This window comes from Lithobates pipiens, unplaced genomic scaffold (assembly GCF_037356315.1).
Source record: "Lithobates pipiens isolate NorthernLeopardFrog02 unplaced genomic scaffold, aLitPip1_a1.2 Scaffold_27, whole genome shotgun sequence".
Taxonomy (NCBI): domain Eukaryota; kingdom Metazoa; phylum Chordata; class Amphibia; order Anura; family Ranidae; genus Lithobates; species Lithobates pipiens.
In genome coordinates this window covers 225,726,407-225,741,611 of record NW_027507788.1, presented here as the reverse complement: position 1 = coordinate 225,741,611, position 15,205 = coordinate 225,726,407, and the positions used below count along the sequence as shown (strand labels likewise).

Here is a 15,205-nt window from a genome sequence, read left to right as displayed (position 1 = left end):
TAGCTCCGGTTCAGGCTGGTGGTGGGGGGTGTAATTGTGTGGGGGATGGGGTATCACAGGTTCAGGCTGGTGGTGGGGGTGTAATGGTGTGGGGGATGGGATATCACCGGTTCAGGCTGGTGGTGGGGGTGTAATGGTGTGGGGGATGGGATATCACCGGTTCAGGATGGTGGTGGGGGTGTAATGGTGTGGGGGATGGGATATCACCGGTTCAGGCTGGTGGTGGGGGTGTAATGGTGTGGGGGATGGGATATCACCGGTTTAGGCTGGTGGTGAGGGTGTAATGGTGTGGGGGATGGGGTATCACCGGTTCAGGCTGGTGGTGGGGGTGTAATGGTGTGGGGGATGGGATATCACCGGTTCAGGCTGGTGGTAGGGGTGTAATGGTGTGGGGGATGGGATATCACCGGTTCAGGCTGGTGGTGAGGGTGTAATGGTGTGGGGGGTGGGATATCACCGGTTTAGGCTGGTAAAGAGGGTGTAATGGTGTGGGGGATGGGGTATCACCGGTTCAGGCTGGTGGTGGGGGTGTAATGGTGTGGGGGATGGGATATCACCGGTTCAGGATCGTGGTGGGGGTGTAATGGTGTGGGGGATGGGATATCACCGGTTCAGGCTGGTGGTGGGGGTGTAATGATGTGGGGGATGGGGTATCACCGGTTCAGGCTGGTGGTGGGGGTGTAATGGTGTGGGGGATGGGATATCACCGGTTCAGGCTGGTGGTGGGGGTGTAATGGTGTGGGGGGTGGGATATCACCGGTTTAGGCTGGTGGTGAGGGTGTAATGGTGTGGGGGATGGGGTATCACCGGTTCAGGCTGGTGGTGGGGGTGTAATGGTGTGGGGGATGGGGTATCACCGGTTCAGGCTGGTGGTGGGGGTGTAATGGTGTGGGGGATGGGATATCACCGGTTCAGGCTGGTGGTGGGGGTGTAATGGTGTGGGGGATGGGGTATCACCGGTTCAGGCTGGTGGTGGGGGTGTAATGGTGTGGGGGATGGGATATCACTGGTTCAGGCTGGTGGTGGGGGTGTAATGGTGTGGGGGATGAGATATCACCGGTTCAGGCTGGTGGTGGGGGTGTAATGGTGTGGGGGATGGGATATCACCGGTTTAGGCTGGTAAAGAGGGTGTAATGGTGTGGGGGATGGGGTATCACCGGTTCAGGCTGGTGGTGGGGGTGTAATGGTGTGGGGGATGGGGTATCACCGGTTTAGGCTGGTGGTGGGGGTGTAATGGTGTGGGGAGATGGGATATCACCGGTTCAGGCTGGTGGTGGGGGTGTAATGGTGTGGGGGATGGGGTATCACCGGTTCAGGCTGGTGGTGGGGGTGTAATGGTGTGGGGGATGGGGTATCACCGGTTCAGGCTGGTGGTGGGGGTGTAATGGTGCGGGGGATGGGATATCACAGGTTCAGGCTGGTGGTGGGGGTGTAATGGTGTGGGGGACGGGATATCACCGGTTTAGGCTGGTAAAGAGGGTGTAATGGTGTGGGGGATGGGGTATCACCGGTTCAGGCTGGTGGTGGGGGTGTAATGGTGTGGGGGATGGGGTATCACCGGTTTAGGCTGGTGGTGGGGGTGTAATGGTGTGGGGAGATGGGATATCACCGGTTCAGGCTGGTGGTGGGGGTGTAATGGTGTGGGGGATGGGGTATCACCGGTTCAGGCTGGTGGTGGGGGTGTAATGGTGTGGGGGATGGGGTATCACCGGTTCAGGCTGGTGGTGGGGGTGTAATGGTGCGGGGGATGGGATATCACAGGTTCAGGCTGGTGGTGGGGGTGTAATGGTGTGGGGGATGGGGTATCACCGGTTCAGGCTGGTGGTGGGGGTGTAATGGTGTGGGGAGATGGGATATCACCGGTTCAGGCTGGTGGTGGGGGTGTAATGGTGTGGGGGATGGGATATCACCGGTTTAGGCTGGTAAAGAGGGTGTAATGGTGTGGGGGATGGGGTATCACCGGTTCAGGCTGGTGGTGGGGGTGTAATGGTGTGGGGAGATGGGATATCACCGGTTCAGGCTGGTGGTGGGGGTGTAATGGTGTGGGGGATGGGGTATCACCGGTTCAGGCTGGTGGTGGGGGTGTAATGGTGTGGGGGATGGGGTATCACCGGTTCAGGCTGGTGGTGGGGGTGTAATGGTGTGGGGGATGGGGTATCACCGGTTCAGGCTGGTGGTGGGGGTGTAATGGTGTGGGGGATGGGGTATCACCGGTTCAGGCTGGTGGTGGGGGTGTAATGGTGTGGGGGATGGGATATCACCGGTTCAGGCTGGTGGTGGGGGTGTAATGGTGCGGGGGATGGGATATCACAGGTTCAGGCTGGTGGTGGGGGTGTAATGGTGTGGGGGATGGGGTATCACCGGTTCAGGCTGGTGGTGGGGGTGTAATGGTGTGCGGGATGGGGTGTCACCGGTTCAGGCTGGTGGTGGGGGTGTAATGGTGTGGGGGATGGGATATCACAGGTTCAGGCTGGTGGTGGGGGTGTAATGGTGTGGGGGATGGGATATCACAGGTTCAGGCTGGTGGTGGGGGTGTAATGGTGTGAGGGATGGGATATCACAGGTTCAGGCTGGTGGTGGGGGTGTAATGGTGTGGGGGATGGGGTATCACCGGTTCAGGCTGGTGGTGGGGGTGTAATGGTGTGGGGGATGGGATATCACAGGTTCAGGCTGGTGGTGGGGGTGTAATGGTGTGGGGGATGGGATATCACCGGTTTAGGCTGGTGGTGGGGGGTGTAATGGTGTGGGGGATGGGATATCAGCGGTTCAGGCTGGTGGTGGTGGTGTAATGGTGTGGGGGGGGATATTTTCTTGGCACACTTTGGGCCCCTCAGTACCAACTGAGCATGGTTTAATCACTACGGTCTACCTGAGTATTGTTGCTGACCATGTCCATCCCTTTATGACTACAGTGTCCCCATCTTCTGATAGGTGATAAAAGAACCCTCCAATCAGGTTCACCGGAAAAGCTGACAGGAGGACCTCATTGGATAACCCGTTTGAAAGGGGCCTTAAAAAACTGACTGTGTATATAAACATTGTTCAGGCATGAGATGGAGGCATACAAAGTAAAAGTGTTTGCAAACATTGTTCAGACAAGAGATAGAGGGTGTGCTCACACTAGCATTTTTAACTTGTCCGGGACACAGTTCAGCCCCCCGGGCCGGTTCGTTGTCTCGTGTGAATGCTCCCAATCATTCCGCGACTTCTTGGTGCAGTTTACTTGCAATCCAGTTCAGTTTTCTGCAGTGTGAGTGCAAACTGTCCTGGAGCTCAGTTCTCTGCATAGAGAGCTGTGCAGTAAAACAGGGATCCCTGCTCTGCTTAGCAGGGAAGTGCACCCCGGGAACACTTGTAGGTACACTTCCTTACAAGCCTACAAGCCACTGTGAGAGCAGAACAGCGGGGGGAGGGGGAAGAATCCATTGTGGGCATGGTTCACTTTAGCTGGTCCGAGTGTGAGTACAGCCAGAGAGATGCAAAACAACATTTTTTATAAACATTGATCAAATGGGAGATAGAACGATAGATATTAACATTGTTTATAAACATTGTTCAGGAACAAGCTAGAATGACACAACTTTACATTGTTTATAAACATTATTCAGCCATGAGATAGAGAGATACAAAATAACATTATTTAAAAAAAAAAAAAAATCATACAGGAGATAGCGACAAACAAAGTAACATTGTTTATAAGCATTGTTCAAATGGAAAGTAGAGACATGTAAAGAAACATTGTTATTAAGTCACTGTACATAGTTTGTACATAGTTTGTAAGATTGAATAAAGACACCGGTCCATTCAGTTCAACCTGAGTGTGTGTGACTTCTATTTTCCATATCCCTGTACATTTTGTCCATAAGCACACATAAAGATTTTTTTAACATTTATCTACACTCTCCGCTGACACCACCAACTGTGAAAGAGAGATCCACATCCTTTCTTTTTTTTTTTTTTGCTATACAGAACTGTGCACACAGGCAGAGCACATAAGAAAATGTACCCCAGCAATGCAATTAAAAGAACTCAAGCACTGTTAAAGAGGTGTTGCCACCAAAAAAAAAAAAAAAAAAAAAAGTGCTTAAAATTCATAAAAAATGTAAAAAAAAAAAAAAAAATGTAAAAAAATATTTTTTTGGCCACCTCTAAATGCCTGTTGCTAGGGGGTCCCTCGTAGTCTGCCTCCTTCATTGCCCGGGCTGGTGACATCACTTCCCCTTTGGCGCCACACAGTCATCTGGGACCTGTCACGTGCAGGGCAGGACTTAGGGTGGTGGGGGCCCCTGGGCTTGAGTCACTTTCGGGCCCTACCTTCTATACATTACTGTATTTATCGGTGTACAACAGGCGCCGGAGTATAACGAGCACCCCAAGTTTAGGAGGGAAGTTTAAGGAAAAAACTTACATTGAAATGCCCATCAATGCAGCCTTGTCAGTGTCCATCTGCAGCCTTGCCCACCCATCTGCAGCCTTGTCCATCCATCTGCAGCCTTGCCCATCCATCTGCAGCCTTGTCCATCCATCTGCAGCCTTGCCCATCCATCTGCAGCCTTGCCCATCCATCTGCAGCCTTGCCCATCCGTCTGCAGCCTTGTCCAGTGTCATTTGCAGCCTTGTCATTGCAGTCTTGAAGTTTAAAAATGGCGCCGACGAGATACAGAGTCCTGTGTATCTTGGCAGTTCTCGGGTCCTCTCGGCGGCTCTCGGATCCTCTCGCAGTCCCATGGAGAGCCGAGAGTAGCCAATTGTACTTGGCTCGGCTCACAATCATGCCCAGTCCCTGTGTTATGTCCATCATAGGGCGTGACTGTGAGTGGAGCCGAGCTGAGTACACTTGGCTATGTATCTCGGCGGGGCCCGCGGGGGCCAACAGGCTTGAGCCCAGTCAAGCCCAATGGTAAGTCCAGCCCTGGTCACATGTCCCAGGTGACTGTGCGGCGTATCACAGCTCGCGGCACCTCATGCGCATGCGCAGTGGGTGCCTGGCTGTAAAGCCACAGCCGGGTGCCCACAGTAAGAATGGCAGCGCCATGAGTGGAGCGGGGAACGAGGGGGGGGCTTCGTTCCCCCGCATCGCTGGACCCTGGGACAGGTAAGTGTCCAATTATTAAAAGTCAGCAGCTGCAGTATTTGTAGCTCCTGACTTTTAATTTTTTTTTGTGGGGGGGGGGGCACCCCACTTTAACCTAGGTGTAAATCCGACTACTAAGATTACATGCAATCAATTTTTTATTAATTAATTTTTTTTTTATCAATTCATTTTCATGAAAACACCAGGTGGTGCTATTGATAGAAAGTTTCTTGTTTTGGGCATCTTATGTTATGGGTTTCAGTATTCTGCTCCATTTCCCACTACCTGTAAATCCCCCTATGCCCTCTGAAAAAAAAAAAAAAAAAACACATGTAGTCCGTTATCACTGTAGGGAATATTACCTGGAACAGCCTGCAAGGGAGCTGGAAATTAGAAGATGTAACAAAAGCTAAAGCAAGGTAAAGACAATTCCCTCCCCAAATTATCCAAGATATACAACATTACCCACCACGGGACATTCGTTTACATCTACTTAAAGAGACCAGTGCCTACAAGGCCCAATCCCAGCACATTATCAATATGGCTGCTTCGGAACCAACCTTTAATACTGAAGGAGTTGAGTTATCCAAAGGCCCCCTTATGCTCCGTTCTAAGTGATCTGACATACCTTCAAAATTCAGAAAGTGCATTACCTTTAGCTGGTCTCTATAGCATAGAAATCGCACCTAAACCCATGCACGGGCCTGGAGTGTATAATTCACCGAGTGCAGGGAGTAGGAGAAAATAATGTCAGGACCATGCCAAGTACAGATCTCTTTTCCCCAATTCAGATATTTCCTTAGCCCCCGAACCCAAAGATCCCCTCACTGGTACAGATCCTGCCTGGTAACATTTTCTACCCCACCTCTCATACAGATGTCTCCATTTTCTCTTCCTCTCTGAAAATCACTCACCAGGCCTAGGGTTGCCACCTGTCCAGGATTCACCCGGACAGTTCGTGTTTGGAATCATGCGTTCGGGTTTCAGACTGCCTGAAACCCGGACACATTATTTAAACTGGACTATGGCTTCCCAGCAGGGTTGCTGGCTGCAGTTGTCTAAGCTGAGAGTATCTGTTACACTCTTTAACACTGCCCAAAGCCAACACTAACAACCCCCCCCCCCCCCCAAACACACACACAGTAGGGGAAAGAGGGCACGATCTGCGCCCCCCCCCCCCACCCCCACCCCTACCCCTCTGTGTCTGCCCACACTCCAATCCCTGGTGCTGAGCCCCAGAATAGGAAAGTAAGTCGGGCCGGAAATTTGAAGTCCAGCAGCCTCAGATACATCTGGATGAGAGGTGGTGAGTGAGCTCACCATCCATCCCTGTCTGTGACTGAAGTCTCCCCCCTTCTCACTCCTGCCTCTGACTAAGTACACACTAAGGCAAATCAGGGTTCTCAGAGCACCCCTTACATAAGATTTCCCCTTTACACCAGAGGCCACAGTGTTTCCCCTTTACATCAGAGTCTTCTCCGTACATCAGAGTTCTCAGGGTCCCCCCTTAAATCAGGGTTCCTAGAGCATCCCTTATGTTAGAGTTCTCCCTTACATCAGAGTCTGCAGAGTCCCCCCTTACAGTGAAAGGGAACTCTGCGAGTTCAGATGTAAAAGGGGAACTCTGTGGGCTCTGATATAATGGGGGACTCTTGTTCTTAACTTCATATGATTGGAAATGTTATTTAATAGCAAAATATATATATAGTTTATACTATAAAAAAAATTGCCGCTAAAGTGTTCGGGTTTGACTTGAAGAAAAGGTGGCAACCCTAACCAGGCCTCAGATACCGCAGCAGTTCAGAGTCAAGGGAAGCCTCCTATCTGCTTTGTCATGTGACCAGAACAGAATTGCTTAGTGGAGTCTCCCTTGGCTTTAAACTGTGTGTTGCATCTCAGGTGTGCTATTTGAACATTAAGTGTAGCACCCTCTAGTGTGCTAGGGTTGTAAGTGGTTTTGTCAGTGTAGACAAATTTATGCTGGCTTGGCTGGCAGCCAAGCCTGCTTGTGTTTGTTTCCTAGGTCTGGGCAGAAATCCAGGGAGAGCTGGATGCCTCATAGGCACCATCACTGAGACCTCCCGCTTATTTCCAGAACGTGCTGGAACCTTCTGGAAAGATAGGAGGAGAGGTGAGGTGAATCTGGAGTATTCTGAGGGCCCCGACCAATCCCCAACTTGGGTTGGTAGGGGTCAGCCCAGCTGCGGAGGAGTTGTGTTCGAGTGGAAGCTGTAGATGGAGTGTTAGGCTGACGGGACCTTCTTAAAACCAAAGAGGTGTCCTGGCCAGGAGGCACTGGGAGCAAAGAGGACAGCAGGAGAGCCCTGCCAGGCAAGTCTCCAGGAGGAACAGCAGGAACAGCCAAGATGGATGGGGAGTGGCACACAGTCAGGAGGACTGGGAGGCACGCCGGAGAGGACTGGGTGCAAGCAGTGTGGGATGGGTGCAGTAAGAAAGACTGTGGTGCCACGGGTAGGGAAATGGGGCAGCTGCAGCCAGGAGGGCTGGCAGGGCCTGAAGAGGTGGTACTGGGATCAGTAGACACATAGGAAAGCTAGCACTAGGACTTTCATTTTTGCTACACCATAGGGGCCCACGGTCCCGGTCTGCAAAGGGCATCTGTTTTGGGCTTGGCTAAGCCAGTATCAGGCCTTGAACTCAGTGCTAGCTGGTCCTGGGAGTTGTGGTTCTACAAGCAAGTTTGTGCTGGAGGTAGAAGAGGAAGAGTTTATATATATCGGATGTATTTAGTTGTGTTCCTAAAGAATTCCTATTGATCCAGTGGGCATCCCATAAGTACCCTATCCCCATCCAAGTTTTATTTCCCTAGTAAAAAAAAACAAAAAAAACACAAGTACAAGGACTATTTAAAGCGGAGGTCCACCCTAAAATGGACCTCCGCTCATCGGAATCCCCCCCCCCTCCGGCGCCACAATCGGCACCTTTCAGGGGGGAGGGGGGTGCAGTTACCTGGATAATCCAGGTAACTGCACCCACTTCCGGGCTAGCTCTCTGCGGAACGAGCGTAGGTTACGCCCCCGTTCCGCAAGCGCCCGCCCCCTTCAGCAAGTGCCCCGCTGCCTGCTGGGAAACACACAGCTCCCAGAGGCAGCGGGGACCGTCCGGATTGCGCCGCGCGGCTCGCGCATGCGCAGTAGGGAACCGGGAAATGAAGCCGAAAGGCTCCATTTCCTGATTCCCATACCCAAGATGGCGGCGGGACCCGGCAGCCGAGCGAGCGATCGGCTTCGGGTGCCGACATCGCGGGCGCACTGGACAGGTAAGTGTCACTATTTAAAAGTCAGCAGCTGCAGTATTTGTAGCTGCTGGCTTTTAAAAAAAAAAAAAAAAAAACGCGGAGTCCCGGTGGACTCCCGCTTTAACTTCTGTAGGTCTGGAAATTCATGTACCTGGCTGTGCAGGGTGAGAGACGGGCCACAACTTCCAGCAGCCCCTACGTGGGTACCGCTAAAAACGTAAAAGCAAAAAGGGAGATATTCTCTTCTTTAGGAGCCAGAACAACTCAAGATGCAGGCACATGCTCTGGTTTCCCAACATAAGCAACACTCCAAAGGATGGGATTTTCCTTCACTAATGCCGGCCATACACGGTTCGAATTTCGAAAGAATTTTCTTTCGAAAATCGTATCTAAGAATTTTCGTATGAATTTCGCACCATTAGTGGGGGCTGCAGCAACAGCCGATTTTCGTGTGGAAATAAAATTTGAGGAATCGGACATATTGGAAATTTTTTGAAAAACGAACGATTTTCTAATCAATGATGGGAGAATCGTGCGGGAAATGTAATAAGAAAAGAAAATTTACGGAGATAAAAGAAAATTTACAGAGAGAAAAGAAGATTCCCGGCCAAGAAAATTCTTTTCTGTAACAACATGGAGGTGAAATTGAAGGCTTGGTCGGCCGAATTTCGAAAATCAATGGTGGCGCCATCGGATCACAAAAAAAAACAAATTTTCTGATTTTGAAAAGAAAATTTGTTCGAAATTCGACCGTGTATGGCCTGCATTAGGAGATGTTTTTGTCACAATCTAGCCTCCATTTTTCTGCTAGTAAAATGCTTAACTCCTTGCTGCAGTGGTTCCGCTGGACCTGTCATTCTGCTCACATGTGCTGCTGGCTTCTGTGTTCACCTATAGGCATTGCCTGCTCTACTGTGGTTTTATATCCCTTTCCCTTCTATCACTTTCTGGCCTGCCTCCCTGTCTGCTTTCCTATATACAGACATGCTCAGTGCAGCCGGCGCTGCTTGAGCAACTTCCTAGTTACATAGTTACATAGTTACATATTTACATAGTAGCTGAGGTCAAAAAAAGGGAATTCCACATCCTTACTGCTCTTATGCCACGTACAATTTCCGACAAACAAAATTTGAGATCTGGATCGCTAATTTTCCGACAACAAAATCCGTTATTCGGAAATTCCGATCATGTGTAGACAATTCCGACGCACAAAATTCCACGCATGCTCGGAATCAAGCAGGAGAGCGGCACTGGCTATTGAACTTCAATTTTCTGGGTTCGACGTACATCACAACGTTCTTGATGTTTCGGAATTTCCGACAACATTTGTGTGATCGTGTGTATGCAAGAAAAGTATTTTGAGCCGACATCTGTCGGAAAAAAACATGGATTTTGTTGTCGGAATGTCCGAAGATCCCTCTACGTAGTTTAAGGTTGAACCTCTTTTCTTCTAATTTTAATGAGTGCCCACGTGTCTTGTTAAACTCTCGTCCACAAAAAGCTTTCTCCCTATTGTGGGGTTACCAGTCCAGTATTTATATACTGTGGGGTCACCAGTCCGGTATTTATATATTGTGGGGTCACCAGTCCAGTATTTATATATTGTGGGTCACCAGTCCGGTATTTATATATTGTGGGGGTCACCAGTCCGGTATTTATATATTGTGGGGTCACCAGTCCGGTATTTATATATTGTGGGGTCACCAGTCCAGTATTTATATATTGTGGGTCACCAGTCCGGTATTTATATATTGTGGAGGTCACCAGTCCGGTATTTATATATTGGTGGGGTCACCAGTCCAGTATTTATATATTGTGGGTCACCAGTCCGGTATTTATATATTGTGGGGGTCACCAGTCCGGTATTTATATATTGTGGGGTCACCAGTCCGGTATTTATATATTGTGGGGTCACCAGTCCGGTATTTATATATTGGGGGGTCACCAGTACAGTATTTATATATTGTGGGGTCACCAGTCCGGTATTTATATATTGTGGGGTCACCAGTCTGGTATTTGTATATTGTGGGGTCACCAGTCCGGTATTTATATATTGTGGGGGTCACCAGTCCGGTATTTATATATTGTGGGGTCACCAGTACAGTATTTATATATTGTGGGGTCACCAGTCCGGTATTTATATATTGTGGGGTCACCAGTCCGGTATTTATATATTGTGGGGGTCACCAGTCCGGTATTTATATATTGTGGGGGTCACCAGTCCGGTATTTATATATTGTGGGGTCACCAGTACAGTATTTATATATTGTGGGGTCACCAGTCCGGTATTTATATATTGTGGGGGTCACCAGTCCGGTATTTATATATTGTGGGGGTCACCAGTCCGGTATTTATATATTGGGGGGTCACCAGTACAGTATTTATATATTGTGGGGTCACCAGTCCAGTATTTATATATTGTGGGGTCACCAGTCTGGTATTTGTATATTGTGGGGTCACCAGTCCGGTATTTATATATTGTGGGGTCACCAGTCCGGTATTTATATATTGTGGGGTCACCAGTCCGGTATTTATATATTGTGGGGTCACCAGTACAGTATTTATATATTGTGGGGTCACCAGTCCGGTATTTATATATTGGGGGTCACCAGTACAGTATTTATATATTGTGAGGTCACCAGTCCGGTATTTATATATTGTGGGGTCACCAGTCTGGTATTTGTATATTGTGGGGTCACCAGTCCGGTATTTATATATTGTGGGGTCACCAGTCTGGTATTTGTATATTGTGGGGTCACCAGTCCGGTATTTATATATTGTGGGGTCACCAGTCCGGTATTTATATATTGTGGGGCCACCAGTCCGGTATTTGTATATTGTGGGGTCACCAGTCCGGTATTTATATATTGTGGGGTCACCAGTCCGGTATTTATATATTGTGAGGTCACCAGTCCGGTATTTATATATTGTGGGGTCACCAGTCCGGTATTTATATATTGTGGGGTCACCAGTCCGGTATTTGTATATTGTGGGGTCACCAGTCCGGTATTTGTATATTGTGGGGTCACCAGTCCGGTATTTATATATTGTGGGGTCACCAGTCCGGTATTTATATAATGAAATCATATCCCCTCTCAGGCGTCTCTTCTCCAGAGAAAATAAGTTCAGAGCTCACAACCTTTCCTCATAACTAATATCCTCCAGACCCTTTATTAGTTTTGTTGCCCTTCTTTGTAGTCGCTCCATTTCCAGTACATCCTTCCTGAGGACTGGTGCCCAGAACTGGACAGTATACTCCAGGTGCGGCCAGACCAGAGTCTTGTAGAGGGGAGAATTATCCTTTTATCTCTGGAGTTGATCCTTTTTAATGCCAATATTCTGTTTGCTTTGTTAGCAGCAGCTTGGCATTGCTGAGCCCATCATCTACTAGGACCCCCAGATCCTTCTCCATCCTAGATCCCCCCAGAGCTTCCCCTCCCCCCAGTCTATAGATTGCATTCAGATTTTTACCACCCAAATACATTATTTTACATTTTTCTACATTGAACCTCATTTGCCATGTAGTTGCCCCTCCCCCCATTCATTTGTTCAGATCTTCTTGCAAGGTTTCCATATCCTGCGGAGAAGTTATTTCCCTGCTTAGCTTAGTATCGTCCGCAAATACAGAGATTGAACTGTTTCCCCCACCCCCATCCTCCAGGTCATTTATGTACAAATTAAATAGGATTGGTCCCGGCACAGAACCCTGGGGGGCCCCACTACCCACCCGACCATTCTGAGTACTCCCCATTTATCACCACCCTCTGAACTCGCCCTTGTAGCCAGTTTTCAATCCATGTACTCACCCTATGGTCCATGCTGACCGACCTTATTTTGTACAGTAAACGTTTATGGGGAACTGTGTCAAATGCTCTTGCAAAATCCAGATACACCACGTCTACGGGCCTTCCTTTATCCAGATACACCACGTCTACGGGCCTTCCTTTATCTAGATACACTACGTCTACGGGCCTTCCTTTATCTAGATACACCACGTCTACGGGCCTTCCTTTATCTAGATACACCACGTCTACGGGCCTTCCTTTATCTAGATACACCACGTCTACGGGCCTTCCTTTATCCAGATACACCACGTCTACGGGCCTTCCTTTATCTAGATACACTACGTCTACGGGCCTTCCTTTATCTAGATACACCACGTCTACCAGGGGCGGACTGACAACTCATGGGGCCCCCGGGCAGTAGGGGATCATGGGGTCCCCTTTGTCCCCACCCAAACACAAGCCACACCCTCACAAAGCACCACGTATATATTGCACTGGTGCATCATATGCATTGGTGACAGAATTTCTCTACTGTATGTTCAAAATAAAGGTTTAAAGAGTTAGGAAAATAAAGAAAAATAAACTCACATTAACCACGTACATTTACTGCGGGGCTGCGTCTTCTGTGAGCAGAATCACATACAGGTACTTGATTCTGCACTTGCGGGTCTGCGCGCTGTTTGATTGGACACACCGAGAGCTAATCAGTGGGTCCGGCGGGCCCCGACGATTGTTTCCAACAAAGGCAGAACGGGGGTCTTCCGATGTAAACAAGTCCCCAGAGAGCCTCCCTCACTTACATCAGGGTCCTCAGAGAGCCCCCCTTTACATCAGGGTCCCCAGAGAGCCACCCATACATCAGGGTCCCCAGAGAGCCCCCTCCATACATCAGGGTCCCCAGAGAGCCCCCTCCATACTTCAGGGTCCTCAGAGAGCCCCCTCCATACTTCAGGGTCCCCAGAGAGCCTCCCCCTTACATCAGGGTCCCCAGAGAGCCCCCTCTTTACTTCAGGGTCCCCAGGGAGCCTCCCCCTTACATCAGGGTCCCCAGAGAGCCCCCTCCATACAGCAGGGTCCCCAGAGAGCCCCCCTCCATACATCAGGGTCCCCAGAGAGCCCCCTCCATACATCAGGGTCCCCAGAGAGCCCCCTCCATACTTCAGGGTCCCCAGAGAGCCCCCCCCCCCCCAATACAGAAGGGTCCCCAGAGAGCCCCCTCATGCATCAGGGTCCCCAGAGAGCCTCCTCCATGCATCAGGGTCCCCAGAGAGCCTCCTCCATGCATCAGGGTCCCCAGAGAGCCTCCTCCATGCATCAGGGTCCCCAGAGAGCCTCCTCCATACATCAGGGTCCCCAGAGAGCCTCCTCCATACATCAGGGTCCCCAGAGAGCCCCCCTCCATTAGGGTCCCCAGAGAGCCCCCTCCATACTGCAGGGTCCCCAGAGAGCCCCCCTCCATCAGGGTCCCCAGAGAGCCCCCCATACATCAGGGTCCTCAGAGAGCCCCCTCCATATTTCTGGGTCCCCAGAGAGCACCCCTCCATCAGGGTCCCCAGAGAGCCCCCCTCCATCAGGGTCCCCAGAGAGCCCCCCTCCATCAGGGTCCTCAGAGAGCCCCCTCCATATTTCAGGGTCCCCAGAGAGCCCCCTCCATATGTCAGGGTCCCCAGACTTAAACCCCCCCCCCCCAGGTTCCCTGTACCTGGCTGTGCACATCCAACCCCCAGCACGGGGAGGTGGGAGGGGCGATCGGCAGCTCTATGGTGCCTGTGGACCGCGGGATCTCCCTGGGGTTTGCATTTCTCCTTCACAGTGTATAGAGTGGAGAGGGGAGGAGCCTCTGACCCGGGCAGCAGTCGGCAACAGTATACAAGCCGAGCAACTCACTGAAGAGTAAAACTTATAGCTGCCCGGGTCAGAGGCCCCTCCCCTCTCCACTCTATACACTGTAATGGAGAAATACAAGCCCGAGGGAGATGCCGCTGCAACGACATATTCGATCGCCGCCTCCCATCTAGCGGGCCCCTACTGAACTGAAAGCTAGAGGTGCAGGGGAGATGCTGTGTCTTCTTATTATTTGTAAAAGAAGTACAGAGTGTGCCTTGCAGGGATACAAAATACATATTATATTGTCTACTACTCTACTCCATTACCCATTCTTAACGTTAGATAAATACAACACAATAAATAGATCAGGTATAAAGCGGACACCTCTAAGCCAAAAAAGCAGAATACCAGCACTGTACAAAATGAGAGATAACCAGGAGGCAGAGCGGAAAGGGTATCTTAGGTAGCCGTTTTATATGATGCAGCCAACACCATCCACAGAAAAAGAACTAGATACAAGATTCCTTCATAACATTGGAGGTGATGTTGCGACAAAGTCTCATGGTGCCGGGATGGTCGGTTCTCGGAAGGTTTACATCAGTTTCATCAACATCCAGGAGAAGATCAGAGCAGATAAAGTCCAAGGCATGGAGGAACCTGGAACAACACACAAGAGATATCAGGAATGGAGCGGGAAGGGCTTCATCTTCCTATGGAAGATCTTCTGTTCAGTCCGGTGCTTTCATTGTGGTTCCAGTCGGATGAAAGCCAACTTTTATACCAGATTGTGACAATTTAATTCAAAGTGTCCAACCAAAATTATTATTTTTCATTTTTCAATAGTGTGAGAATAAAGTTAGAATGGGGCATGTAATGGGGCTGAGAGATTTTGCCTAATTTCCTGTCATGGTGACAGCAGTTTTACCAGATAGCAAGTGAAGGAAAATCGGCAACAAGGACACAGATAGCAATAAAAAAAAACAAAAAAAAACACTGGCTTCTATCCTTCCCCTACTCTAATTAAAGCGGAAGTAAAACCATTGATTTAATATTTTCAAAAAACAGTTACATTCTCGACACGTTCCGGAAGTGTAACTATCACATTGGTTGCACACCTCCCAACATTTTGAGATGAGAATGAGGGACACTTACTAGCAAATGTATGTAGGCATAGGACACGCCCCCCTGCCACACCCCCTACAAGGAGAATTAACCAAAAAAAAGGTTAATTAACCGGTTCCCGACCAGCGCACGACGATG

General features: G+C 49.8%; 1 protein-coding gene across 1 annotated transcript in view; it reads right to left on the bottom strand.

Annotated features, from left to right (window-relative positions):
• Positions 1 to 14,194: 14,194 nt before the first annotated feature.
• LOC143933026 (uncharacterized) overlaps positions 14,195 to 15,205 on the bottom strand; it is a 156,553-nt gene continuing 155,542 nt past the window's right edge. Inside the window, exon 30 of the mRNA XM_077455944.1 lies at positions 14,195 to 14,602. The gene's annotated coding sequence lies outside the window, so the exon portion shown is untranslated. The remainder of the gene's footprint in view (positions 14,603 to 15,205) is intronic.